Here is a 26,011-nt window from a genome sequence, read left to right as displayed (position 1 = left end):
AATCTTGCACTGGAATGAGAAAAATGAACATGTAGGGGGCATATTCAATGTAGTGGAAAGCATATGGAACTTGGGTTGAGGTTCAAATCCTTGTGGGAATCTACACTGGTGTTATTCTAACGTTTTGAATGGGTTACTGTGACGCACAGCGTCACGTGACCCTGGGTCTCCAACGTTGTAAATGAGTTGTACTTACAGGTTCTATTTCTTAGTTCCAGCGTGGCTACAGATTCATGTGCCTCGTTCTACCGGTAATTTTCCTCTCCCAACCCAGAGCTGCTGGGTTTGCTCCGCCTACTTCCTGTTCTCCTTCCTTCGCCCCGTTTGCTATCTTATCTGCTACAGCAGATAAATCACACCAGCGTTATCCTGTGCAATCACTGACAATTGCATGCAAAGAACTCAGAAGTTTTCCACCTTAGAATCTGCTTTTATTGTGAAGTACTCCCATGCATCCTGCCTTAAAATTTGAATCAAATTGGGTCATTGGTTGATTTTTTATGATTTTTTTTTAACATTTCCCCCCTCTTTGCAAAGGAGCTGAGGAGCGCTCAAAGGATCTCTGTAGGTCCGTGCAGGAAAATTAACAAGGGTCTCTTGGTCCCAGTCCAAAACTCATGACCAGCAGGGCTTAAATGCGGCTGCTGCTAAAACTTTTTAATTTGGTCTCCCATCCAAACCCTGACCAGACCCAACCCTGCTTAGCTTCAGCAAAGTGGCTGGCTCCTATGCACTCAGGCCCTGGGACCTGCATTAAGATATTTTGGGAGGGGGGTTGTGTGTGTGCTTATGACTATTGCCCTGCACTGCTGGCTAGGAATGAGGCAGGCAGTGGGTGGAGCAAGCCCAGCAACTCTGCTATGCTCAGAGGGAGGGAGAACAACAAAAGGATTTAACAATGTGCCCTGCAGTAACGTTACAGCCTGTAGGGTGACCATATATATGAAAAGGAGGACAGGGCTCCTGTATCTTTAACAGTTGCATAGAAAAGGGAATTTCAGCAGGTGTCATTTGTATATATGGAGAACCTGGTGAAATTTCCTCTTCATCACATCAGTTAAAGCTGCAGGTGCCCTGCCCTCTTTTAAATCTGGTCACTCTAGTATAGCTCCTGCAGCTTTAACTGGTGATGAAGAGGAAATTTCACCAGGTTCTCTATACATATGAATGACACCTGCTGAAATTCCCTTTTCTCTGCAACTGTTAAAGATACAGGAGCCCTGTCCTCCTTTTCATATGGTCACCCTAGTTACAGCTAAACGTAAGTCACGCTAGTGTGCCCCGTGATACAGAGAACCGATACAGAGAACCACTTTAGAAAGGGACACTAGCAACGGTATAAGACTAGTGTAGATCCGGCCCTTGCTTAGCTATAGTGTAAAAGGGGCAACAACTTTCTCCTACCTCATATGATTATTGTTGGAGTAAATTAATGGAGAACATCCTATGGTTACTACCATGAACTCCAGGGCCGCTGAGAGCGGGTTCAGGCCTCAGCATGGCCAGTGGGCAGGAAGCTGCCATCCCAAACAGCAGGAGGGCTCCCAGAGGAAAAAGACCGCCCGAGGCCCAGGCACCACCCCACCCCACACTGTCGGAAGGCCTGCTAGTGCCACTCGCTCCCCCTGCTTTGGGCAGGCCTGCTTGGCTGCCCACTCTCCAACCCTGGCCCTTGATGAAGCCTCCCCCGGGCCACATGGCCTGGCTGGCTAGCTGGCGAGGGACACCCTCCATGGTGAGAGATGTGCTGCAAGTCCCATGGCACTCGGGCAGGGCGGGACCCTTGGCCAGCTCTTCCCCCCTCATTCCTGCTCCTGACCCCCAAGCACTTCTGGGCCCCTCCTAGCTATGCAACATAGTCGGGCCCCAGGGCCCCTTCCGGACCACTGGGCCACGGTAATTTGAACCGGCTTTCCCCCCTCTCATCGGCCCTGCCATGAGGAAGGGAAAACTATAAATGTGAAAAAAAACCCACTAATTAACATACCTTCATTAGAGCTCTCTGTGTGTGCATGTTTTAAACAAAACAAAAACAAAGAGTATGTCGCAGGGTAAAGCCCCTGTTTCGAAAATGGGAACCCAACCAGTTTGCTGGATCAAGATCTCTGCCATAAACACATTTGGAACCATATCTCCGGAACAGCTAGCAACTACTACACAGAATATCATTCACAATCATCCTTATATTTTTCATAATGGAAGGGGAAAGAGAGGGGAAAAGGGAAAGAAGAACTGACAATGCACTTACTGTTATGTTATGCAGCAAAGATAGTGTTTAGCCAATGGAACATATGATAGAAGAATGTACATGTCTGGAAAAACTCATGATTCTTGGCCAGCGTGTCAAATGCATTACCATATAAAGAATAACAGCAAAGAGCAGGTAGAGAGAGGCATGCTGTTACAAAAATACAAGAGGGTGGTGGTGATGGGGGAACCCATTAATTTGATATGCCCAGACCGAAGCACAACTTATAACAATATTTGCTCTTTGATTAATAGGTCTTTTATCTGTGGAGCTCTTTAGAAAACCTCAACTCCCATGTTCCCGCCCCCGATTGCACAGGACTCCAGGGCTATTAGTGAAAACAGTATCCATATTTTCGGTACCAACTAGAAAGCCATGCTGATCTTTCAGTTTCTCGCTGTAAAATATCTAGTGGTTGTTTCCAAGAATTCGCTTTGGGTTTGTAATTGGATTGAATTCTCCTCTTGGAGACACATTTCTCACCGAACGTGTCTCCAAGAGGCAGTAGCAGCCGAAGGTTCTTGTAAAGCTAACGTTCATTCGGCACAGTTAGAGCTTGAGAATTCAGCAAAGTCATACATTCAGAAGGGGCATTTTATAAACAAAGGGACCTCGGAGAAATTAATACCTCTGTCAATCAAACACTTCTTTTGTTTACCTGCTCAGGACATTGCTGTTACCAGATCTAGTGCAGAAAATAAAACAGTACTGGTTGTGGTGGCATTTTGTGTGTACATGAGTATGCGTGAGGCTGGAATGTTAAATTCTTCAGTAATCAATATAAATTTCAGGATTTTGAAGTGCTAGAAGGGAGCCAAACAGTGGGATCCATTTGACTTTCACCATAGGTTCTGCATCCACAAAACAGGACCCGGCTTTTGGTCTTATTCCCCCCCGCTTGCAAATTTGCCTTTGTTGCAGTAATTTATTGGGGTTTCTTTAATATTAACTCAAACTGCCCAAAGTCAGTGTTTGAACGTTTAGCCCTGATCACTGTGCAAAAGAATTAAGCCAATGACCAAAGTGCTTGACTTTGATGTAGCTTGCTCAGCTGTTCAGTAGATTATCTTAATAATATCTGAAAAATCTGAGCCACTAGATCACATCAGAGCTCTTTAAAATCCTAAGTTAGTTAGGATAAACTTCATAAAAATGGAACAGCTAGTTACCCCAGATTTATGCTATTGCAAAAAGAGAGATCTCACAGGGACCTCTCTTGATAATGTTTTTATTTATTTCTTATATTTATATCCTGCTGTTCAGTACAAAAAGACTGAGAGCAGCATACAAAAATCAAAAAATAATCAAATGCAAAGATATAATATAAGATAGCAATGATAAAACAGTTTAATGTGAATAGAAAGTATCAGCATTAATGCATTATTAAAGCTATGCATTATTAAAACTATTCTCTTCCCATATGTTCTTGCCTGTGCCCTGAGATCATCACCTGAGGCCCTACTCCAAGTGCTGCCACACACTGAAATCCGGTGAGTAGCTGCTCATGGGTGGAACTTTTTCTGTACTGGCCTCCAACTTGTGGAATGCTCTCCCTAAAGAGATCTTCCTGGTACTTAGTTTGTTGACTTTTCAGCACCAGGCAAAGATCTTTTTATTCTCCCAGGTATTTTTAAGTGCTGATTGCTTTATTTTTAATATGTTTAATGCTACATTTTAACTTCATCTTCTCTATATTTTGAGCTGCTCATTTATTTCTTTTAAATGCTGAAGTTTTGTTGCTGCTTTTAAAGCAATACTTTTTAATGTGTTTTGTAATTAGTTTTAGCATTGGTTTTATTGGTTTTGCTTTTACTATGTAATTTGCTGTGAGAATTTTGGCAATAAACTTATTTTGAAATAATAATAATAATAATAATAATAATAATAATAATAATAATACCACCACTACCACCACCACCACCACTTGGATTCCCCCCCCCCCAATCAAATTCCCCATTTTTCAGTATACAGGCCAGCTTCAGGTCTAAAAGTGATTCCAGACATTCTTAAGTATTTTTAAAAAGGTTTTTAAGACGATGGTGGCCTACACACATGTTTAGGCTGCGAAATGGGCAGGGTGATTGATATCAGGAAAGTCTGTATAGTAGGAGCCAGGTATCAACACATCCTAGAGTAAGCAAAGCCTGGCCAGCAACCAATAGTAACAAAACCTACACTAGAACACACTGTCACAGATGTGCTCGACACTTGTCCTTCCTCCCTTATAAAAATTGCTGGGGAGGTGAAGACTGGCACAGTGAGTAAAGATAGCAGTCAATGGCTCTCTATAAGTGGGTGTGGCAGTGATCTCATTGTGCCTAAAAGAGGTGGCAGTGTTCTCTGTTAGAACCCACCACCCCAAACCACACCGTATCCGATAATTTCCAGTCAGTCTCCAACATTCTTTTCTTGGGCAAGGTACTCAAACCTGGTGGGAGTATCTGAACTCCAGGTGTTCCTGGATGAGGTGGATTATCTAGATCCACTGAAACTCAGGCCTCAGCTAGACCTAAGGTTTATCCTGGGATCGTCCCAGGGTTGTCCCTGCCTGCTCCCGGGATCCCCTGTGTATCATTTACATGAAGAGGGATGACCCCGGGACAATCCCGGGATAAACCTTAGGTCTAGCTAAGGCCTCAGCTTCAGGCCTAATTGTGAGACAAACACAGTTTAGTGTCTCTGCTGCTGGAGGTAACACATAGCTATCAGAACTAGTCTCTTGCTTTCCTTTAGCCATCTTCACTAGCTGCCAATTGTTGATGGAACAGAACTCGCTGGTGAATCATGACTGACCCTTTCAGCTCCAGGGGGCCACCCTATACAGTAGAGGCATTCAAGAAGCAGCTAGACTGCTACCTGACAGATATGCTTCAATGTGGATTCCTGCATTGAGCAGGGGGTTCGACTTGACAGCCTTATAGGCCCCTTCCAACTCAACTATTCTATGATTCTATACCCCTTGTGCATCTGATGCCATAAGCCTTTGACCTCATCATGCATGGAAGAGGCTGGGCTGGCTAGCTGCTGAAATGGAACTGATGGTTCCAAGCTAACAGCATATTTGAATGCTTCCATGTGCCCGGAAAAAAAATCAAGTTTGTCATAGCACTTCATTGCCATTTCACATTTCCTGATTTATGCAAAGCTTTGTTTCTTGATGCAATGTGAGTCTTGGAGAAGCAGCTGAGTGAGCAGAACATGGTGACACAATAAAGTGGCAGGGGGTAGGGAGAACTGGGATGGAGTGGCTGGTGACTAAATTGAAGGGAATGGCAAACAGTAAGAATAAAGAGGTAAGTTCTAAATGCATGTTTGGATCAGTAGCATGCATGTGCAACCAAGATTAAAAGCCTGTGCTGAAGGCGCTTCTGGATAGCAACTTCTGCACTAATCCCTGTGCGCACCAACAGTCACACTGACATGTAGCTAAAGAGTGGGTGGTTTAATGGAGTAGGCAAAACAGGGGCACTTGCAGACAACTAGGTAGCACATAGGAACTGAATGTACTTGAGTTTGCGAGTTCAACTACAGTCTTGAAGAGGTCCAACAATATATTAAGCCAGTCATGCCCAACCAGGTGACTTCCTGTTGTCCTGGACTGCAACTTCTATGATTCCCAGCCAGCACAGTCATTGGCTGAGAATTTGGAGGGGCCCAGGTTGGGGAAAGCCTTTCTCTTCCAGCAGTTTTTGAACACAGTCAGTTTCAGTACAAACAACTCCAGTGTTACTTTGGTTTCCAACCTGCTAAAAACAATCTTCCACTGCAACTCTCAGAGTCTTCACTGGGGCTTCACAAGCCCTCACAGACCTGCTTCCGGGCAGTAGGCTTCCTCTCTCTCCCCTCTTTTTCCCAGCCTATCTTCCCTTCTTCTTGCTCAGGGAAGACAACTCCCTTTTTCTAGATTAGAGCCACAGGACACAGCAGGGTTTGCTGGGAAATGTAGTCCCTAAACTCAGCAATTCTAGGATAATAAGGTTCTAAGAAAACATATAAAGAAAGACACGGGGCATGGCTAGACGTATCTGATGTAGAGGGCGGAGAGGGGAGGATCTCGCGATATGCTGAATGTCCAGGAAGAAAGAGGACCTTGCACCCACCATTTTTTTTAAAATTGAGAAAGAGTGCAGGAGCGCTTCTACGAAAATGAAGTGTAACCCCCCCCCCACTCCTGCTCACCCCACCCCACCCCTGATGGGCACAGAGCTCCTGAGGAGCTCCACGTCCCTTGCCCGGGTCCTGGCTCCTCATGGTTACTCACAAGGAGCTGGGACAAACCGCGATGCCCGGACACACGTCCCACAGTCTTGGGACGAGCCCGGGGACCACGGGAAAAACTGGCATTAAACTGTAGGGCCATATTGTGGAGAAATGGAGGGATCATCCCTCTCTGCCCCTGGGATCCCCTGTGCGTCATGTGGACGCACAGGGATGATCCCAGGGCGATCCCCAGGATAAACCCTCGTCTAGCCATGCCCGTGGATATATTTAACTGAAAGAATGTGTGTGTGTGTGTGTGTGTGTGTGTGTGTGTGTGTGTGTGTGTGTGTAAGTTGTGGGAAGTGGGGGGGGGGAGAAGAGAAAGGAAGATACGGACAGTTTTGAAATATTTTTGAAGCCTAGGGACCAGTACCAACTAAAGCTTTTTCAGGCCCCTGGGCATGGACCTCCTCCCTCAGCCTACCTTCTCACACCATCACCAATTGTTAGTGCTCCTCATCCTCTTTCTCATCATAACTACCACTTGCTTGCTTGACCGGCAGAGACCCCATGAGCAAGTAGGCCGTGGCATTTACTGCTCCTATTTCTACAGAGAGACCATGAAAGTAACTTAATAGATAGGAACTCTGCCAGGAATGGTAAGTCTTTGGAACATTTGTAACTGACACAACACAAGGAAAGTGAAGTAACTGAAGCCAGTTAAAGACATTCCAGTGAGTCATCAATGTCATCAGAGTCATGTGACTTTGGAGGGGGGAGGAAAAATAACACTCACACACTAACACTCACCACCTTACTCGTAATTCTAATTCCACACCATTTCATTTTGCTCACACTCTAAATGTTATATTGGAATTGGATCTATTAAGGAACACGTTATTTCTGAAACCATTCCAACTTTGGAACATCGTTATTTTAACAGTTACGTTACTTAACGCCCATCCCTAGTTCTCACCATTTCCATGGTCTGGGCCGGAGCGGAGTAAGTTGGTTGCAATGCTGAAAAAAAGGAGCAATTCCAGGGGCTTTTGTCAGTGGGCCCCTGCTGGGGTGTGGGCTCTTGGCAGGTGCCCAGCCATACCTACCTTTGATACTGACCCTGGTAGGGATTACATGTCCCAACAACCCCTGCTGTGACCAGTTTCTCTGATCTAGAAAAGGGGAATTGCCCTTCCTGAGGGAGAAAAGTCATTGTTCACGACATCTACCAAGGGCAATAGGGACATTTTTGGATAATAATTCTCCCTCAAGGTTGTACATACGTAGAAATTGTGAACGGGCCTCAGGCTTGTACATTCTTTTCTGTGCTCCTCCTATGGACCTCCTCTGCTTCCCAACTGTGAGGAGATGTGCACAACTGAACTGGGTATTAGCTCACTGAAGGTGAAATCCTATGCATGTTTAGACAGCAAAAAGGCCTACAACTCCCAGCATGCCCCAGCCAGCATGCTGTCTAAACATGCATAGGATTGTCCCCTTAGGCCATTTCTACACCAGCTCCAAAATGCAGGCTGGTCACAGCCGAGTCCCTGTGCGTCCAAATGATGCACAGGGACTCCCGAGGGCAGGGAGGGACGAGTGTGGGTTTTCCCAGGGATAAATAATCCTTGGGAAATTCCGATTCTTCCCGTGGTCTCGGGATCGTCCTGAGACTGTGGGAGGTGTGGCCACCCATCCCAGCTTCCTCCCTCCTCCCTGTGAGTAGCCAAGAGCAGTAGAGGGCAGGAACTGGGCCAGAAGGAAGCGGGGTTGAGGGGGGAGTGGGGTCAGGGCTTTTTTTTTTTAAAAAAAACTCACTTTTTGTTGGAGCACATGTGCGCTCAGCTGCTTTTTTTAAAAAAAATGGCGGGTGTGACACCCTCCTTCCTCCCAGGATATCACACCTGCATGTGGACTTAGGGGAGGATCTCGCAATCAGGATCTCGTGAGATCCTACCCCCTCTCTCCCTCTACATCGGGCTGGTGTAGAAATGGCCTTAGTCAGGGAAATAATACTGAGCATGAGAAGAAAAGAGCGAGAGAACGTGCAAGATGAATACCTGTGCTTAATCTTCACCTGGGCACAATCCTGAGGGTGAAATATTGCCCCTAAAGGTCCTAGGTCAGCAAGCAATAGCTTAAGTAAATAAAAAGACGATTTAAGGTTGCAGATCATATAAATACTTGCAAACTATAAAAGCAGATGAGTGTGCAATGGGCACAGAGCTCAAGCAAATTGTGAGATTTCCTTCCTCAGGGAGCTGATGGGGAAAGACTGGACAAGCAGCCATCAGCAATGATTTAGGTATAGGATATCCTGTCCAGGAGGAGCAAAGAGTTGGACTAGATGATCTATTGGGTTCCTTCCAACTCCATTATCCTATGATTCATAGTAAGGAATAGCCTTCCTGTCCAGAGGCATTTATAAATCAGGGGCTCTGCATTATCAATAATAATAAAAAATGTGATGAGAGTAACGGGCTTGATTCAGAGACCCTACTGAAGAACCTGAATGGGAAAAAGGAAGGCAACATCAACAACAATATTAGAAATGAGGGTCATGCAGAGTTTAGGTGAAAAAGAAGAGCAAAAACGGGGAGCTCCAAGGTTTAGAGGAGATATGAAGGACACTTTTCCAAACTGGGGAGCCACAGCGTGCCAATTAAACTTCCCCCCCCGGTGGGCGAAAATGATGAGTTTCCTGAAGCAAAACTGTTAAGTGACAATGAATCACTTCTTTGGCTGTGCCAACTTTTAGCACTGTGTAGCTCACCGCAGTCTCCTCCTGGCTTGTCAGCAGAACCAACCTCCCCAGCTGCTGCTGCTGCTCCTCCTCCTCCTTCTCTCTCTCTTCCCCCTTCCATCAATAGGATTTTAATTTAATCTAATTTAGCTTTAACTTTCTAGCCAAAGTTACTTCTAAATGAATTCTCCAAGCGCCGGTGCCAGGATTGGTGTAGCGAACAGAGCACTTGGCTAAAACTTAGTAACACAAATACTTGGAAAATAAGTTCCACTGAAATCAGCAGGACTTGCTTCCAAGAAAATATGCTTAAAATTGGAGTCTTGCAATGAGAAGAATTAGGTTCAAATCCCAGCACAGTTATGAAGCACAACTGTTTGGATGATACTTTGCCCCCAGATACTTGGAGTGAACCTTAGGCTTGTGTGCTCACTCCCAAGGTCCTCTCATGCTCCTCTCTGCATGGGGAGAAAACATGGACTGGAATTTAGCTCAACGGGGTCAGGGACAAATATTGGCTTGGCTTACTACCCACCCTCTGTTTTGGGAGAGTTTTCAGGTGGTTTTCAATAAACAGAATAAATATTTGTGCATACCACTAACCCCGTCCCTCTCTCCAAAGTGTTCTGGCATTTGCAGAGGGCTTGTGGGAGAGGCATGGATTTCTGTCATTATTTGTCCTGGGCTATTGAGAAGGTAAGAAGCAGAGAGGACGCCTGCTGTTCCTTATCTTATCCAAGCCACAGCATAAGAAAGATAAGACTTTGCCTCTCTTGCTGTTGCACGCTCAGAAGGCTGGAGGCAGACACAAGGATTTCTCTCATCTGCGCTGGGATAAAGAGAAGATGAGAAAGGCTCTGGGTGTTTTGTACCTAGCCTAACTCATAGCACAAGTGAGAGGGAATGGGGGCTGCTGGACATCCTTTCTGCCACATGGACTTGCCCTTGGCAAACTGGTGGGTGGATTTGCAGGAGAAAATCTATGGTCAAATCCCAGTGCACGCATAAAGAGCAGCCATTCAGAAAATAATTCTCAACCAGGACTGCATAATACCCTGTGGTACATGGTAAGTATTATTGGTGGTGATGGGTAGTATCCAATGTTTGTCCTATGTAGAGTAGACCCATTGAAATGAATGGGGCTTAATTAAGTCCACTCTAAGGCCTTAGCTAGACCTAAGGCTTATCCCGAGATCGTCCCGGGGTCATCCCTATTCATGTAAATAACACACAGGATATCCCGGGAGCAGGCAGGGACGACCCCGCGATAAACCTTAGGTCTAGCTAAGGCCAAAATTAGTGGGACTACTCTAAGTAAAACAAAGATTGGATACTACTCAGGCCCTTTCTACACCTAAGGATTATCCCAGGAAAATGGAGGGATTGTTCCTGCCTGCTCCCAAGATCCCCTGTGTGTCATTTGCATTCACAGGGATGTTCCCGGGATGATCCCTGGAAAAAAGGCAGGTGTAGAAACGGCCTGTGTCTAATATCACCCTCTCTCTGAATTGGCTCCATTTCCCTTCAGTGACATTGGAATGCAGACAAATCTGATTGGCTGCATAGTGTCTTGTCATCGTCCCATTCACCGTGTCATTTATTATTTGCTGGGACTTTACATGTGGGATTGTGCAGAATGTAACATATTCATTAGAAGAGAAAAATGGGGCTGAAGCAAATTAGAAAAATAATAGCAGAAATGAAAAAGAGTGAATTTCACATTATAAGCAGATGGGGGGGGGATAGTTATTTTTCTAACCCCACCCCCACCCCACTATTTTCCACAAGAGAATCAAAGCAGATGGACATTTGGTACATCCCTAATAGCAATGCACCCTAAGGAACATACGTTTGGGAGCACAATTGCAGCCTACGTAGCAGTAAATGCACAAAGTATTTTCTATATAGATTCAAAAAGGGAGGGTGTGGGGCAGCACACTGCCACCTTGTGGGTGTGTTACATTACATTGCCATTTATCTCCATTCATTCGATGTCCTCACTTTTAAAAAGGTTAGGTGAAGAAGCTGATCCTCTCAATAATGACAGTTGTACAAAACCTAGACAAGGGCTTACTTTCAGGGCAATCCGTATCTTAGAATTTCTCAATCTATTAGAAGAAGCAACGAGAATGGTTCTTAGGCTATCTTATCTTTTCTCTATTACCACTGTGAGAGTGCATTTGATAAAATTGCATCGGACAGAAATGCTATTGGGCTGAAATTGCAGGGCGAAGCAAATAGAATTTTCTAACTCGCAACACAAACAAGCACCTTTCCTGAAATCTGATGAGCAGCACAACGAGGGCCAGCCCAGGCACATGATAGCAGCATGTCAGGTTGAATAAAAGATTTGCGTACATGCACACACACACCAGCATGCAAGACGTTAGTATTCCCTTCCAACATTCCACTCTGTTTGTAAACAGAATTTACAGCACAGTCCGAGTGTAATACTTGATGCTATATTTTGGAAATTTGATGGTAGGGAAAGGGTGGAAAATCTCCCCCATCTCAAAAAATAAGGGGGGGGGTTTCCAGGGAGGGGAAGGTATGGATATCACCAACTATAGGGGATTGTCAACATCCCTTTCCTGGGCAATGTGCTTGAGTGGGTGGTTGCCTGTCAACTCCCGACACTCTTGAACGAAACTGGTTATCTAGATCCATTTCATTTGGACTTCAGCCCAGGTTTTGGAACAGAAACTGCCTTGGTTGCCCTGTGAGATAACCTCTGCAGAGAGAGGGACTAGGGGAGTGTGAGTCTGTTGGTTCTCTTGGACCCCTCAGTACCTTTTGATACCATAAATCGTGTTATCTTTCTGGGTGGGCTGTCTGGGCTAGATGCTGGAAGTACCGCTTCACACTGCTTTCACTCCTACTTGGATGGCCAATTCCAGAAGGTTCTGCTAGGGTATTATTGCTGTGTGCCTTGGCGCTTATGCCATGAGGTTCTATAGAGTTCTATTTTATTCTCTACGCAGTTCATTTCTCCATGAAATCACAGCCGGAGAGAAAGGGAGATGAAAGACTAATGTGTCACCAATACACTGATGATACCCAGCTCTCTCTCTCCTTTTCTTCAAAGCCAGGTGAGGTGGTGGGTAATCTGAATCAGTGTTTTAGTACGGTAATGGACTGGATGAGATCAATAAAGTGAGACTCAATCCAAAGAAGCCAGGGGTACTGTTAGGGGTGGGCCATCTGCTTGGCTGAGTGGTATTTAACCTGTTCAGGAGAGGTTGTACTCCCCCTTAAGCATTAGGTTCAGTTTGGGGGTATGCTTGGACCCACCATTGAAGCACCATTTATCAGTTTAGGCTGATATACCAACTAAGATCCTGTCTAGACAGAGATAGCCTAGCTACAGTCATCCATGCTCAGATTATTGTATTGTGTTATACATGGTACTGCCTTTGAAAATAGTCTGGGAACCTCAGATGGTCCGAAATAGGGCAGAGAGATTATTATAAGGGACTGGTCAATGTGATCATTTTACACCAGTGCTTTGTGATCTGCACTGGCTTCTGGTCCATTTCTGGATCCAATTCAAAGTCTTGGTATTAACTTTTAAAGACTTAAATGGCTTGAGGACTGGTTACGTAAAGAATTGTCTCCTCCCATATATACCTGCCTGGACCCTAAGATCATCTTCAGAGGCGCTTCTCTGGTGTCTTCACTGAATGCGGGGAGATACAGAAATATAGCCTGTGCAGGCTTGAAACTTGACCATGAACTTAATCACAATCTGCTACTTTGAATCCAAACAGGAAGAAAAAGCATGTAGCATAAAGTGAGCTATAATAATTAACATAATAAACTGAGTCTTATTCTAATATAAAATATTTCCCTGTATCATCTTGTGTGCTTTCAGAATTAATCAGGGTTTTTTAATTCCAGTAGAACAGTTTTCAAGTTGTCTCCAAATACAGACGCAAAACATGGAATACTTCCTTTTCATGAGGCAGTGATAAAATGCTATTATCTCTGGACACTGGCTACTGAAAAGTTCAAATGGGTATCATCAGAGCATAACTTCTGGGGCTCATTTTTTTAATGTGAAAAGTGGGTTCAACACATAACACTGCCTTTGATTTTATATTGGATGTCAACATGGTGTTACATCCTGGCTGGGGCTGGCTTAGTTATCAGCTGTATAATATCCAATCATCCGTAACACAAAGCCATGAAATTCATTAAATGAAAAACCTACGGATTTCAAAACAATGTTAAGGCTCTAGAGCTTTCAAAAAAGCAGGGAAATTGGGAGTTAAGGCTCACAAGCCTTAACACCACATCCTCCCTAAAGAGGCAGAAAGTGCAAGTGAAATTCTCATTTTCCCAAAGTAGATAAACCATGAGGACAGGATGGAGAATATGATTTGCAGAGGTGACTGTGGGGTTGTGGAAAACTGATGACGAACAACTTAGGGCCACCTACTTCTCTTTTTTTAGAGCATTTCCTCATGTTGAGAGTTGCAACCCAACACCTCTGATTTTTTGTTTGTTTTTTTGTTTAATGAATTGTTCACAATCCGAGAATGCCCATCATAAAGTCTGCCTGATGACATGAAAAGTCAGCTCACCCCAAGATACTAAGCTTGAAATGATCGTATGAACAAACCTTTCATAACACGGCTGGCATTGTACAGATGGACAATGCCCACTCTCATTGAAACATGCTGTTCTGAAAGAGAAGGTTGGACAAGGGGCTGCCAGGCTTAACTAAGGGTTTGCTCACTTTAAGTAGCCCTGACATTTTTCAGTTTCTGCTTTGTCTGCGTGTTCAAGGGGTTCATCAAAGCCTGAACCAAGGTGAAAAAGAAGTGAGATCTTTATTATTTAGGGGCATACTTCTCTTTGTACTTCTCTTTTTATAGCATTATAATGTTCACAGATTAACAACAATTATGTTCTTCAGTGGAATATAACATTTGCTTCCCAACGCAATATGGAGATTGCATCTACGTAAACACCTCTTTTGTTACAGATTCTTTTTCTGCTCCATTTATAGATGTCTACAGCTTTACTCTAAGGGCTGTTCCTAATGTTAGTCCTACATAAGGCAGACTCATTGCAATGAATTGGACTTAAGTTAGACGAACACTGGATACAACTCTAATTCAGCACTTCTATGTATTCAAAGACATTTCCTATTCTGATATTTCCAGGCTCCTTAGGATCAAAAGTGAGATTCCAAAACACACTGAAATCTCAGGTGTGGTGCGCCAACTGTAGTGCTGATATTCCTCTCCTGTTCTGTACCAGGCCAGAAGCCTTAGGCATCATTGCTTCAACACTACTTATGCAAGCTCTGCTCCTAGGGACAGAACTTGGTTTTGCTGTATCAGATCCATGGACTTACTGTTTTTACATTTTGGAGGCAATTCGTTGACCTCAAGGATTCTAAATAGCTATTTCAGAAGCTCTGACAGAAGGGTGTAGAACCTCTTTTGGAGAGAGGGGCTGAATTCAATTTCAGAGAAGCTCTCGGGGGTGGAGGCATTCCAGTGCTGGGCAGAGCCAAAAGTAAGAGGGCAAAGGTCAAAAACACCAGCACATTTTTAGCTTAAAGCTCTTATTGCTGGTAACTAGGGCTGTGTCTACACCGGCTCCCCCCCACCGGAGTCCTCCCAGGGCCCTCCCTGTGTGTCCAAATGATGCACAGGGAATCCCGGGAGCAGGCAGGGACGACCCCTCCTTTTTCCCAGGATAACTGGGACCTCAGTTATCCTAGTTTTGCCTACAGACCCAGGTTCCCAAGGACCGTGGGTGGTATGGACGCCCGTCCCAGCTTCTTCCCTCCTCCCCACGAGTAGTGGGGTCATCAGAGGGGGTAGTCCAGGGACGTTGAGGAAGGGAGTGGGATCAGCACTTTTTTTAAACTCACTTTCACTGGAGCACAATTGCGCTTACGGCTCCTGCCTTTAAAAAAGAAATGGCGGGCACAATGTCCTTCCGGGATGTCACGCTTCCATTTGGATGCCCAGGGAGGATTGTGAAAGCAAGTAAGCCTGCGATCCTCCCCCCTCCCTCCCTCTGCACCCTTAGGTGTAGAAAGGGCCTAAGACTTAGGACAGCTATTTCAACCTTTTAAATTGCCCCCCACAAAAACCCAAATGCATAAAAGTGATCGGCACTCAGGGGTAAATGATCAGCAGTCAGGGGCACATAAGAACATAAGAAGAGCCCTGCTGGATCAGTCCAAGGGTCCATCTAGTCCAGCACTCTGTTCACACAGTGGCCAACCAGCCATCGGCCCGGAATGAACAAGCAGGACGTGGTGCAACAGCACCCTCCCACCCATGTTCCCTAGCAACTGGTGCACACAGGCTTACTGCCTCGAATACTGAAGATAGCACACAACCATCAGGGCTAGTAGGATGGTTAGGAATCCTAGGTGGGCTGGATTTGGCCTGTTTCAACACTCCTGCTCTGACCCTACCACTCTAGTGCATTTGATCTTTTAAGCACCCTAAATATGTTGGGTCTCCTCCCATATGTTCCCCTCCCATATGTTCCCCTCATGCATTAAGATCTTGAGGGGGGGACCTACTTTGTGTACCTTTATGATGGTGGCAGAACTCTACTCTCTCTGAAGTAGCCTCTCAGCTTGGAACCCCTGGCCTACGAGGTGCAGGGACAACTCTGTTTATAGAAAGCCTTGCTGGAAGTGCACAAAATTGGGTGTTTGCTTTCCCAGTTTTTTAAAGATTTTATATTAAACGGGCTGCTGTTTTGTTTATGTTGTTAGTGTTGCGTTTCTGCTGTATGAGCCATTAAATACATAGATCAGGGCAGGCAGACTTCAGGCTTCTAGGATTGATGTTGGGTGTTTTTTTACTAGAACTCCAAGATCCATCATGCAGAGCCTCATCCAAAGACACACACTTGGAATGATAGAATTTTGGGCCCAGAAATTTGTTCTGTGAAACCAAACTGAATGGACCTCACAGTCCTTCCACACAACTGTGTGGAAGGAATAATTCTTCATTTCATTATTATAATTTAGGGGAAGGAAGAGTTATATTGTTGCTGTTGCTACAGCTAAAAATCTGGGAGTCAGAAATCCTTGTCAATCTATTGCAATCCACCCAGAGATATACCAGTATTAATTAACACAAGGCAAAAGTAGACACAGTATAAGTCTCTTCTGTTCCTTGTCAGCATTTTCCTCGCAAGCAAGCTGTGGTTGAATTTATTTAGAAATGGGAAAGTTCCGCCCTAACGTCTTTTCCGCGTTTCCTTTAATGTTGCTTCTTCTAAAACTGGGTGGTTCTAAGCCCAGAAATGGCAGGATCAATGGTCCCCACCCCTCTTAAAAACAAACCAAAACAACAACAACCAGACTTTAAATGAACCAATCCCAGAAGGGCACAGAACGTTGGTGGAAATCAAGTCCTATACCACCAGCCCTACCTGAGTTACACGGCTTGTAAAGGTCCATAAAACCTCATCAACCAGGCTGTATAGATGTGTCTTCCCTTTGGGGAAAGTGGTTGTGTCCAGGAAGGCCTCCAAAGTTGCAAGGAAATGGCCAGTTGCATAAGAAAATATAATTTTGCAACGGTCCACACCAGCAACACTGTGTAAGATTCATAGTCAGGACCTACCAGGAGAATTGGACTCAAATAAACCTGTGTTGCTTAAAAGGATTATCATAACTAGGCTGAGGGCAGATGCCATGCTGTGATCACAAAACAGTACATACAAAGTCGCTCCTTTAGGGACCGGCATGAATGAAAGGGTCTGAGGCATCAGCAACGGGGACTACTCAGCTGCCAGGAAGTCTGTGGGATGTGGCAGACTGCCCGGTGAAAAGGCAGTGCCAAGAACTCCCAAAACAACAGCCATGTGGATTGATCTTGGGATTTCGAATTCTGTCAGACTGGGTTGTGTTATCAGACCGTTACTATTCAGGTCACAGGGGCTGAAAGCAAGTTGACCTTTGCCACCACCACCCGGACACCTCCCTCAAGAACCCCATGTCTAGCACAGAATCAACTTCAAATTCATTAAGGCACTATTACTTTGTGCAAGTGCACCATCAGGTCCATCCTTGCTGAACCCACTATGTTTTGACAGTTTCATACATTGATCCAGGTACATCAGATAAGACCCCAGAGGCAATATTTCACTTAGAACTATGGGAGGCAGGGTCATATCATATCAATGCACAGCATAATAGCGCTTACAAGCACAAATCCTTCTATACCCTTTCCCCAGGATAGTTGTTTAAACAGCACTTAATCAACTCCACACACAAAACAGTGTGCTGTTCAAAACCACTCACTGGCTTTGGAAGGAGAATATAAAGGCCCAAACAGGCATTACTTTAAATGCGTACCTAGCAGCTACATCTTTTTGTCATTTTTTGTGAACCGCCCAGAGAGCTTCGGCTATTGGGCGGTATAGAAATGTAATAAATAAATAAATAAATAAATTTTCACTCTAGAGTTAGTGGATGGCTCCTGATCTGGATTAGGACCCTAGGATGAGAGATGGAGGGGTTAAGATCCAGATCAGGACCCCTGAGACTACTCTACAGTGATTTTTATTTTTAAAAGATGTATTTTCTAGATACAGATTTAAAGCAACATATGTTTTGGCCCTAAAAGGCCAAAGTGGATCAGGCATATAACACAAGCCTAGGCAAATATGTTTTACAATATGAACCATTTCCATATTTGAACTCAGCCAGACCTGAAAGGGAGGGGTGTCATTTTAAAGGGAGTTCCAAATTCTGGAAATAGTGCTTCCTCCTGTTAAAACAAGATGCCTAGGGAAGTGAGTTAGTCCACCCATTTGAAAAGTTGGGCAAGAGTCCTGGACACCAGAGCTCTTGGTGTCATTGTGTAGCCACATATTTACACCATTCCCAAATGTGGTTGCGTTTCATCCACTGGCAGTTTTGGAGCTTCTGTAGAGGTGTAGCGAGGGAAACATTTTACAGTAGGCTGCCAACCACATTGAGTACTTTTTTATCTCTCTCTCTCCTTCTCTTGTCCTGGCTTAATGGATATCAGGGACTGAACTTGCAAAAAACATGGAAGGCTGTTTCCCCATCCCTAACTCACATATGTAAAGTGAGGAGAGGAGATTCTATGTATCAAAAGCACAAGGAGCCAGAGGCAGGCATAGAACAGGACCCATCTAGGACCTCAATACAGCCAGGACCTGCTGTGGTGCAACTGAAGGTTGCACCAAAATCATGCATGACATTCATGCAGGGATTTTCATTTTTCCTCTTCCCTTCCCATTCCTTTATCCTGGGGTGTAGAACCTCAGGCCCAAGGGCCAAATCTGGCTTTCCTGGAGTCCCAATTTCTCAGATTCCCCCTTCCCTTGGCCCCATCCTTTCTCCTGACCACCGATCATGTGGTGAATGTCAGCTTCTGTGGAGTTTTCCCCCTCAGAGTAAGAGCTTTTCTACCTAAGGCTGTTAATTTCTGTATCTACTTTTGGTTTCGTGCCAGGATTGAGATCCAAGCTCTACGCAAAGAGCTTTTCCTTTCCTCCTTTTCCACTACATAACCTCTAGTTGGCGCTGTGTCCTAGCAGAATAGCGCAAATACATACAGTAAGTAGTTCTTTCACTTTCAGAAATAATACCCCATTTCCCCTGCTCTAACAGACACAACCTGCTGGAAAGTGCTCTTAAACAGCAGAAGCTAAACTGGAGGATCATGACTAAAGAACCCATAAACAACCATGAGTAAGGAGTCATGAGCACACAATAAATACCTCATGTAGAAAAGTTCTAAAAAGTTAAAATGGTTCTCCTAAGGCTTAATTACTGGCAGTAAGGGCTTTATGCTAAAATAAACTAGTATTTTTTAGCATTTTGGCCCCACCCATTTTCCTTCAGCCCCACCAGCTACTAGTCCCCAGCAGATGTGTTGAACCTCTTTCCACCCAAGGGCTGAATTGTAATTCAGCCCTTAGGTGGAAAGAGGTTCAACACATCTGCTTTATCCTTTTTTACGTTGTTATATAGAGCCTGCAATTAGGAGCTGTCTTATTTTTTCATCACTATACAGCACTCGTGGGGGGGGGGGGGGAAGTGTTACATATAAGATTATTAGATACTGATATTATTATAATAAATAATAACAATGCATAAATTTACTAAAAGGTTACCGAGTAGACATGTCTACGGTTGCACTACTCATCACTTCTGCTGTCTTCTTCACGCCCTTGTGATTATCAGAATTTAATTGCCCGTTACTTTTGCGGCAGTGCAGGTAGATTTAGGGCAGCGCCAAGATAATGGTGGCAGGGACTTTAGTTCTAACACTGAAAGGTTTTCTGGAGGTAGTAATAATAAAGCCACAACATTTCTAATTGAGTTCCTCTGTGCTTGGTCTTTAGCCATGAGCTAAAGGGATTTGAAAGCAGACTCTCTTCCAACTGTAAAATTGGAATTGTTAAAAAGAAAAAAAGAAAAAAAACCTACTGCCATTTGAAAGTCAATTTGGATATACAGCATTATTGGACTCACAACTGAGTAGCTGGCAACAGGAGAGGAATGCTCACCTTCTTCTTGACACAGGTGGTTTCAAGCAGAAGTGGCATAAATAGAGGCGCATGCCACCACAACTAAGACTACCTTCTGTCACAACACAGGCCTCACACACCAGGCCTTGTCGCGCACAAACCCTCCTCAAGCCAAGCGCCACCACTTGAACAACCTGAGGGTAGGGTCAAACACAACCTTTCCCTCATATGAGAGGGTAAAGGCTAGCATCTGAAAAGGTTTTACTATGTATGTAATAAGCTGAAGGTTATATATAAGGTGTTTATGATAGTAACTGCAGAGCAGGTGAAAAAGCCAAGCAGACACGTGGTTGGAGGTAACAAAACAAAATAAAATGTTTATTTTTGTCTAACAGATCTTAGTTATTTCAAAATCAAGTTAACCTGCTTAATCTACTAGTTTTAATAAAAACAGTAATCTTCAGTCTCTTAAAATCTTATCTCCTTTCACCTCCACACCAGTGACAATCCTAACTGACACTCCCAACTCCCAACCAACTAACCAATCAACCCCACTCTATACTCTCCCATTTATACTCCTCTCCCCTTCCCACAGTATCATCAGCCACACCCACTCAGTCCAACATTCCGCACTCACTAGACATACAAAGGCCAGACATACCTAAGGGAACAGAACTGTGGGGTAATGCCACAGCCTCCTATGGAAGGCTGGCAGTGGTGTCCAACTTTGCCCTATTGGTGCCTCCTAAGCCCTCATGTTTGTTTGCTTGTTAACAAGCCACCATGTTGTAAGGTGATGGTGGTATGACACCATCACAGGAGAGCTTAAAGGTATTCTACTAAGCCTGCTTTAACTTACTTTCCACAGTTAGGCAACAGTGCCAATTCCACTGAGGGAACTGGCACTGGTGAGGGTCCTTGGGCAAGACACCCTTAATGAGTCCCCTCCTGTGGTAAGCCTACTTTCTCACCCCCATTGTTACCAGATGTTCTTGCTCCTCCTCCTCTTATCCATCATTGCTTTTATTTGCTTGCTTGACAGGCAGAGAGCCAGTGAGCCAGTAAGCCATGGCATCTCCTGCTCCTCCTTCTCACCATCACCACTGTCTGGGCCACTGTAAGAATCAGGTGAGCAAGCACGTTGCAATGGTGAAGAGGAGGAGCAAGTGTAGGGGGGGGGGGCTCCTGTCAGTGAGGCCCTGCTAGGGTAAAGGCCCTCAGCAGCTGCCCAACCAGGCCTACCCTTGATGCCGGCCCTGGTGGCGGGCAAGAAGGGTAAACGCAAGAAGGATAAGCTGCCAGTCCAGATCCGGGCCTGATTCAAAGTGCTGGTATTATTTATTTATTTATTACATTTTTATACCGCCCAATAGCCGAAGCTCTCTGGGCGGTTCACAAAAATTAAAACCATGAAAAGCATAAAAACAACCAACAATTTAAAAATATGAATATTAACATTCAAGGCCCTAAATGGCTTGGGGCCAGGCTATCTGAAGGAACGCCTCCTCCCATATGTACCTGCCCGGACCCTAAGGTCGTCCTCAGAAGTCCTTTTCCGTGAGCCTCTGCCAAAGGAAGTGAGGCAGGTGGCTAGCAGGAGCAGGGCCTTCTCTGCTGTGGCACCCCAGCTGTGGAATGAGCTCCCTAAGGAGGTTTGCCTGGCACCTACACTATATTCTTTCAGATGCCAAGTGAAGACCTTTTTATTCTCTCAGTATTTTAATGGTCTATAAATTAATTTTAACTTTGCTGTTTTAAATTTGTATTTTAAATTTGTATTTCTGCACCGCTGCTGATTTTATCCTGGTTGTGCTTTTATACTGTATTGTATATCATGCTTTTATACTGTTCTTTTATACTTTGAATGGTTTTAATTTTTGTGAACCGCCCAGGGAGCGTCGGCTATTGGGCGGTATAAAAATGCAATAAATAAATAAATAAATAAACTTTGCGAATTTTCCAAGCATCCCTATAGTTCAGCCTGCTCCCCCACCCCCCCACCCGACCATCCATTTCAAAACTCCAACTCTGGAAAGGATGTATGATTGTGAAGCTCTTTAATGCACGTTCAAATGTCGTGAACGGTCCAATATTTGGCTATTGAGTGAAATGTAATAAATAGATAAATAAAACTAAGTCCTAACAGCTTGTAAACAATAAACATTTTTTTAAGTCTCAAAAGCTTTTTCTTCCCCCCCCCCCAAAAAAAAGTCTCCAAGGCGCCTATACATCCCCTGATCTTAAAGCTGTTCTCATGACACTGTGGCCCTCCTGGCTTTGAATGCTCAGCTTTGGAAGTGCCATGAAAGGTTCCCATATGGCAGGGCTTCAGACGCATCAGCCCAAACAGCTTGCAAACTTAGCAGGCACTGTCAGATACCTAATGGCAACTCAAAACACACCACTGCGTGCACATGGCACATGCCAGCATTTCAAGTGCACTTTTTCTGGGGACAGGGAGGGAAGCCTAGAGAATGACAGATCTCTAAGCACACCTTGTGATTTTTAATGCTGTAGCAGTTTGTATAGCGTGAGCGTGCTTTCAAAAGGGTTGCACTGCTCCGTGGGTTATCTCGTGCAGTTTTTAATTATGCTACTCAATTGCTTTCCAGCTCAGCAAGATAGCATGCAGTCATCCCAACTCAATGGTTTCCTTATAGCACTTGAATAAACAGAAGAGTGTGCCTCAAGAAGAAGGCACGATTCTATCTTTTGCAATCACATTATATTTTTGAACCGTCTACTCGATGGCAGATAGCTGGATGCAGCCTACCTACATTTTAAAGCTGACACCCTGATAGCACTGCAACTGAATGGCATCGTTTTAATAACAACATACAAGACAACCCATGGTGCAGCGCATGCCTTTGAAATACATTTGTGCTAAATGGAATTAAAAGAGCCTTCTTTTCTGTACCAGTCTAGCAGACGATGAGGGTAGATACTTGCATTGCACACGGTACAAGTGACGTCCCATTGCAAGAGCACAACAGAAGCAACCGTGAAGTCTTCATAGCAACACAGATCCTCCATCACCAGTCCAGCACCTATCCTGGCACATGAAAGCAAGAAGCTGGGGAGGTTATGAGTTAGCTTTGGACATTGTGCAAAAGTCTTCTTTGGAAGCAAGGAGTTACTACAATTCTGAGCTGTAGGAACCACTTTATCTCCCTGGCCTCAAAGCCCCTAGCTCCAAGCCTCTTTCCAAGTGCAAAGTGATCGTTACACCATTGCTCCTCTTCCTCAAAGCTATTTTACCATCTTATGCGTTCCACTGTGCATGTTTGCTTTGGCAATTCTTTTGGAAATTATTTTACAAGAACCCCCCCCCTCCCCGTTCACTACAATGTGGACCGTCTTGATTTGCAAACAAGAGGAAGTCCATATGTCTGAGCTCTCCTGGAACTGAAGAAGAAAATCTGAAAAAGTGTGTGTGTGTGTGTGTCTAACATATTATAAGGCTTCAGAGTCTTTTAAATATGGTAATTATTTCAAAGTTCAGCATCCCTTGAGATGAGCTGGACCTACCCATCTGTGAAAGCAATCAAGAAGAAGAAAGGATGGTGTGTGTATGTGTGCAGTTTTGTACAGATACAACCGACAAACTGCACCCGAAGCAAGCTAAACGGATTCATTTTGTTTAGTATAATAAAAATGGCTCAAAGCTCATTACATGAAGAGGAAGCAGAAGCCCCCTGCGAAAAAGAAGCTTGTGAATTATGCAAACACTTGGGGGGGGCAGTGGAAATGCTATAATAAGCCTTTGCCAGATATTCAGATCAGCCTTCTAAACCACAGTGTGAGAATATGTCTTTAAGCTGAAGCTATGTGCAAGTAAAGAGGGTAAGTTAAGGAAAGAAAAGTGACACAAAACTCTAGGGCTAATGCCGTATCTGGTGGGGATCATTTGTCTTGCTGTATTCTGTCTAGTAAAAGTCCTTGGTGGTTCATAAGGGTGGGCTAGCCCACGTCTTGGCACAGCCCCGTGATTGTTAGTACAAAAGCAAGGAGAACTGGATCACACCCTCGACGTGCCCACAGGGTGTGTTGATGTGGCCTGTGTAGCTGCTTTCCAAGGAAGCCTTAAGCCAACCTGGCTTCCCCAACCTGGTGCCTTCCAAATGCGATGGACTACAGTTCCCATCAGCCCCATCCAGCAGGGCCAATGGCTGGGAAATAAGCAACAGCACATGGGGAAGGGAGCGTAATCTTCCAGGTCCTGGAATTAAAAGGATCTCTGACCGTTGCTAAAGAAAGCAAAGATGTGAGACGTCAACTCTGTGTCAACAGCCTTTTGAATATCCTCTAAGGGCTGCAAGACAAAAACAGTCCCCCTAAAAATATCATCCTCTAGAAAACCGAGTCATCACAGATTTGCTTTAAAAGCCCCCAAAGGTTCCAAACAGTCTAGGGCACAAGTAGACCAAGCAGGAAAATTAATCCTGACAGATGTTTTAAAAGCTGGTGTATTTTTGTGCGTGGCAGTTATTTAAAGAAAAGAAATACCAAGTCGCTTAAGTATTCCTTCTTGACTTCCCGATGGTTTTAAATACCTAGACTGGCAATTAACTATTTCAGTGGACAGCAGCAACACTACTAGGAAAGAAACAGAGAGAGAGAGAGAGAGCGCCGATACTGTAAAGTGCATTTCATCATACTTATAACATGACCACATACTTTGAAAAGAAAGAAAGAAAAAAGCATTGCCATCCCGTGTCTCATATCTCGTTTTTAGCTAGCTACGAAAGATCTCCGGAAGAAAAAACCCTACTCGGCGGAAGCATCTATCCTTGGCCATCACCGCCTTGGGAATCAAGGGGACTCGCTCGCTCGTTCGCCGGGCGACGCGTGCTCCAACCCAGGTAACGGGCATGAGAGCGAAGTACATTTCAACTTGTCACGTGACACTCTCCTTAGCTATTCGGCTAGCTAAAGCGACAAGACAACGAGAGATATAAACCATCACCTCTTACCTGTTCCAACCGAGTCCAAGTCCAGATTTCGGGGAAATGTTTTTTGTGGGTGTTTTAATCCACTCGGCTCCCCCCGCCCACTTTCTTCCTCTGTCTTAAGTCTCTCTCCCCCCCGCCCCAAGTTTTCGTTTACTTTCCTTCCTTGCGTGCTCGTTTGCAAACCCCCAGGCAAGTCTGCCGCATGATCAAGTCTCTTGCGTTGTGGCTTTATTTATTTATTTTGCAAAGGACCGTGGAACGCTAGTGGGAGATTTCTCGAAATGAGCAGCGGCGGCGGCGGCAGTCGCCTTTCTGTCCAAGCTGTTTCCAGAAGAGAGACACGCGCGCAGGGGAAAAGCCAACTAGCAGGCAAACACAGGGCGGCTTGAAGAGGGGTGGGGGGAGAGAAATCATCTGCAGAAAAAGTGCGCTCGCCGCTCCCAGCCTCGGCATCGGGGTCGCTGAGCTGCGCGTTGCCTTCCTCGGCGTTCCCAGCTTGGCCGGGCCGGGGGGGGGCGGGATTTCTCTGCCTTTCCAGCCCCGCCCCTCCTCCTCCTTCTCCTCCTCCTCCCCGATCAATCCATAGCCTCTCGCAGCAGCCCGAATGACTCCAGCAGAGCCCCGGCGCGAGAGTTTGCGGAACGACCCTTGGAGAGAGCCAGCGAGGCTGCCTGGCGCAAGCTGCAGCCGCTCCCTCCCTCTCGCTCCCTCTCTCCCTCCCTTCCTCCCGAGGCTGAGAGGCGTTCAGCGAGCTCCGCGCAGCAGCCCCAGCGCTGGCTGGCTGGCTGGCGGGGCTGACGCCAAGCTCCGAATCGCGGGGCTGTTGCAGTGCTCGCCTCTCCTGCATGCTAATGAGGCGGTGATGTCAGCGAGTCAAAAGTCCCCGCATCTGGACGGCTCAACAAATGGTGGGCCGGCCAGCGCCTGCGATTTATTTATATGCAAATCGCACGGTCCTTCGCGAATCCATCAACCGCGCCGCTCCTCTCGCCGTGCCAAGCGTTTACCGGGAAAGAAGAAGAACCGTATTTATTTATTTTTTCGCTGTCGTGGACATGGCCAGGAGTTCTGATAGTTGGCCAGTCGTCCACCATGGGAACTTCCACCGCTGTTGTTGCGATTACGGGGGAACGATCCATACAAAACTGGGATTGAATTTGATGCTGACCAAGGCCAGATCTACACCGAAGTAAACTGATAACTGTTGGGGGCCATTATGCATTCCGTATACCGCTTCTCAAGTGTTATTTTCCTGTTTTTATTCCGTCCTATCCAAAATCTGTCGGGGATGCTTTAGGGTGGATTCCTGCATTGAGCAGGGGGTTGGACTCGATGGCCTTGTAGGCCCCTTCCAACTCTGCTATTCTATGATTC

At 45.2% G+C, this 26,011-nt stretch overlaps 1 protein-coding gene across 1 annotated transcript in view; it reads right to left on the bottom strand.

Annotated features, from left to right (window-relative positions):
- PRICKLE2 (prickle planar cell polarity protein 2) overlaps positions 1–24,725 on the bottom strand; it is a 136,309-nt gene extending 111,584 nt beyond the window's left edge. The window contains exon 1 of the mRNA XM_063122057.1: positions 24,659–24,725. The gene's annotated coding sequence lies outside the window, so the exon portion shown is untranslated. The remainder of the gene's footprint in view (positions 1–24,658) is intronic.
- Between the last annotated feature and the right edge of the window lie 1,286 nt (positions 24,726–26,011).

Source organism: Elgaria multicarinata, chromosome 3 (genome assembly GCF_023053635.1).
Source record: "Elgaria multicarinata webbii isolate HBS135686 ecotype San Diego chromosome 3, rElgMul1.1.pri, whole genome shotgun sequence".
NCBI classification, from domain to species: domain Eukaryota; kingdom Metazoa; phylum Chordata; class Lepidosauria; order Squamata; family Anguidae; genus Elgaria; species Elgaria multicarinata.
Note: the sequence above shows the minus strand (reverse complement) of the source record. Positions and strands in the feature narration are given on the sequence as shown.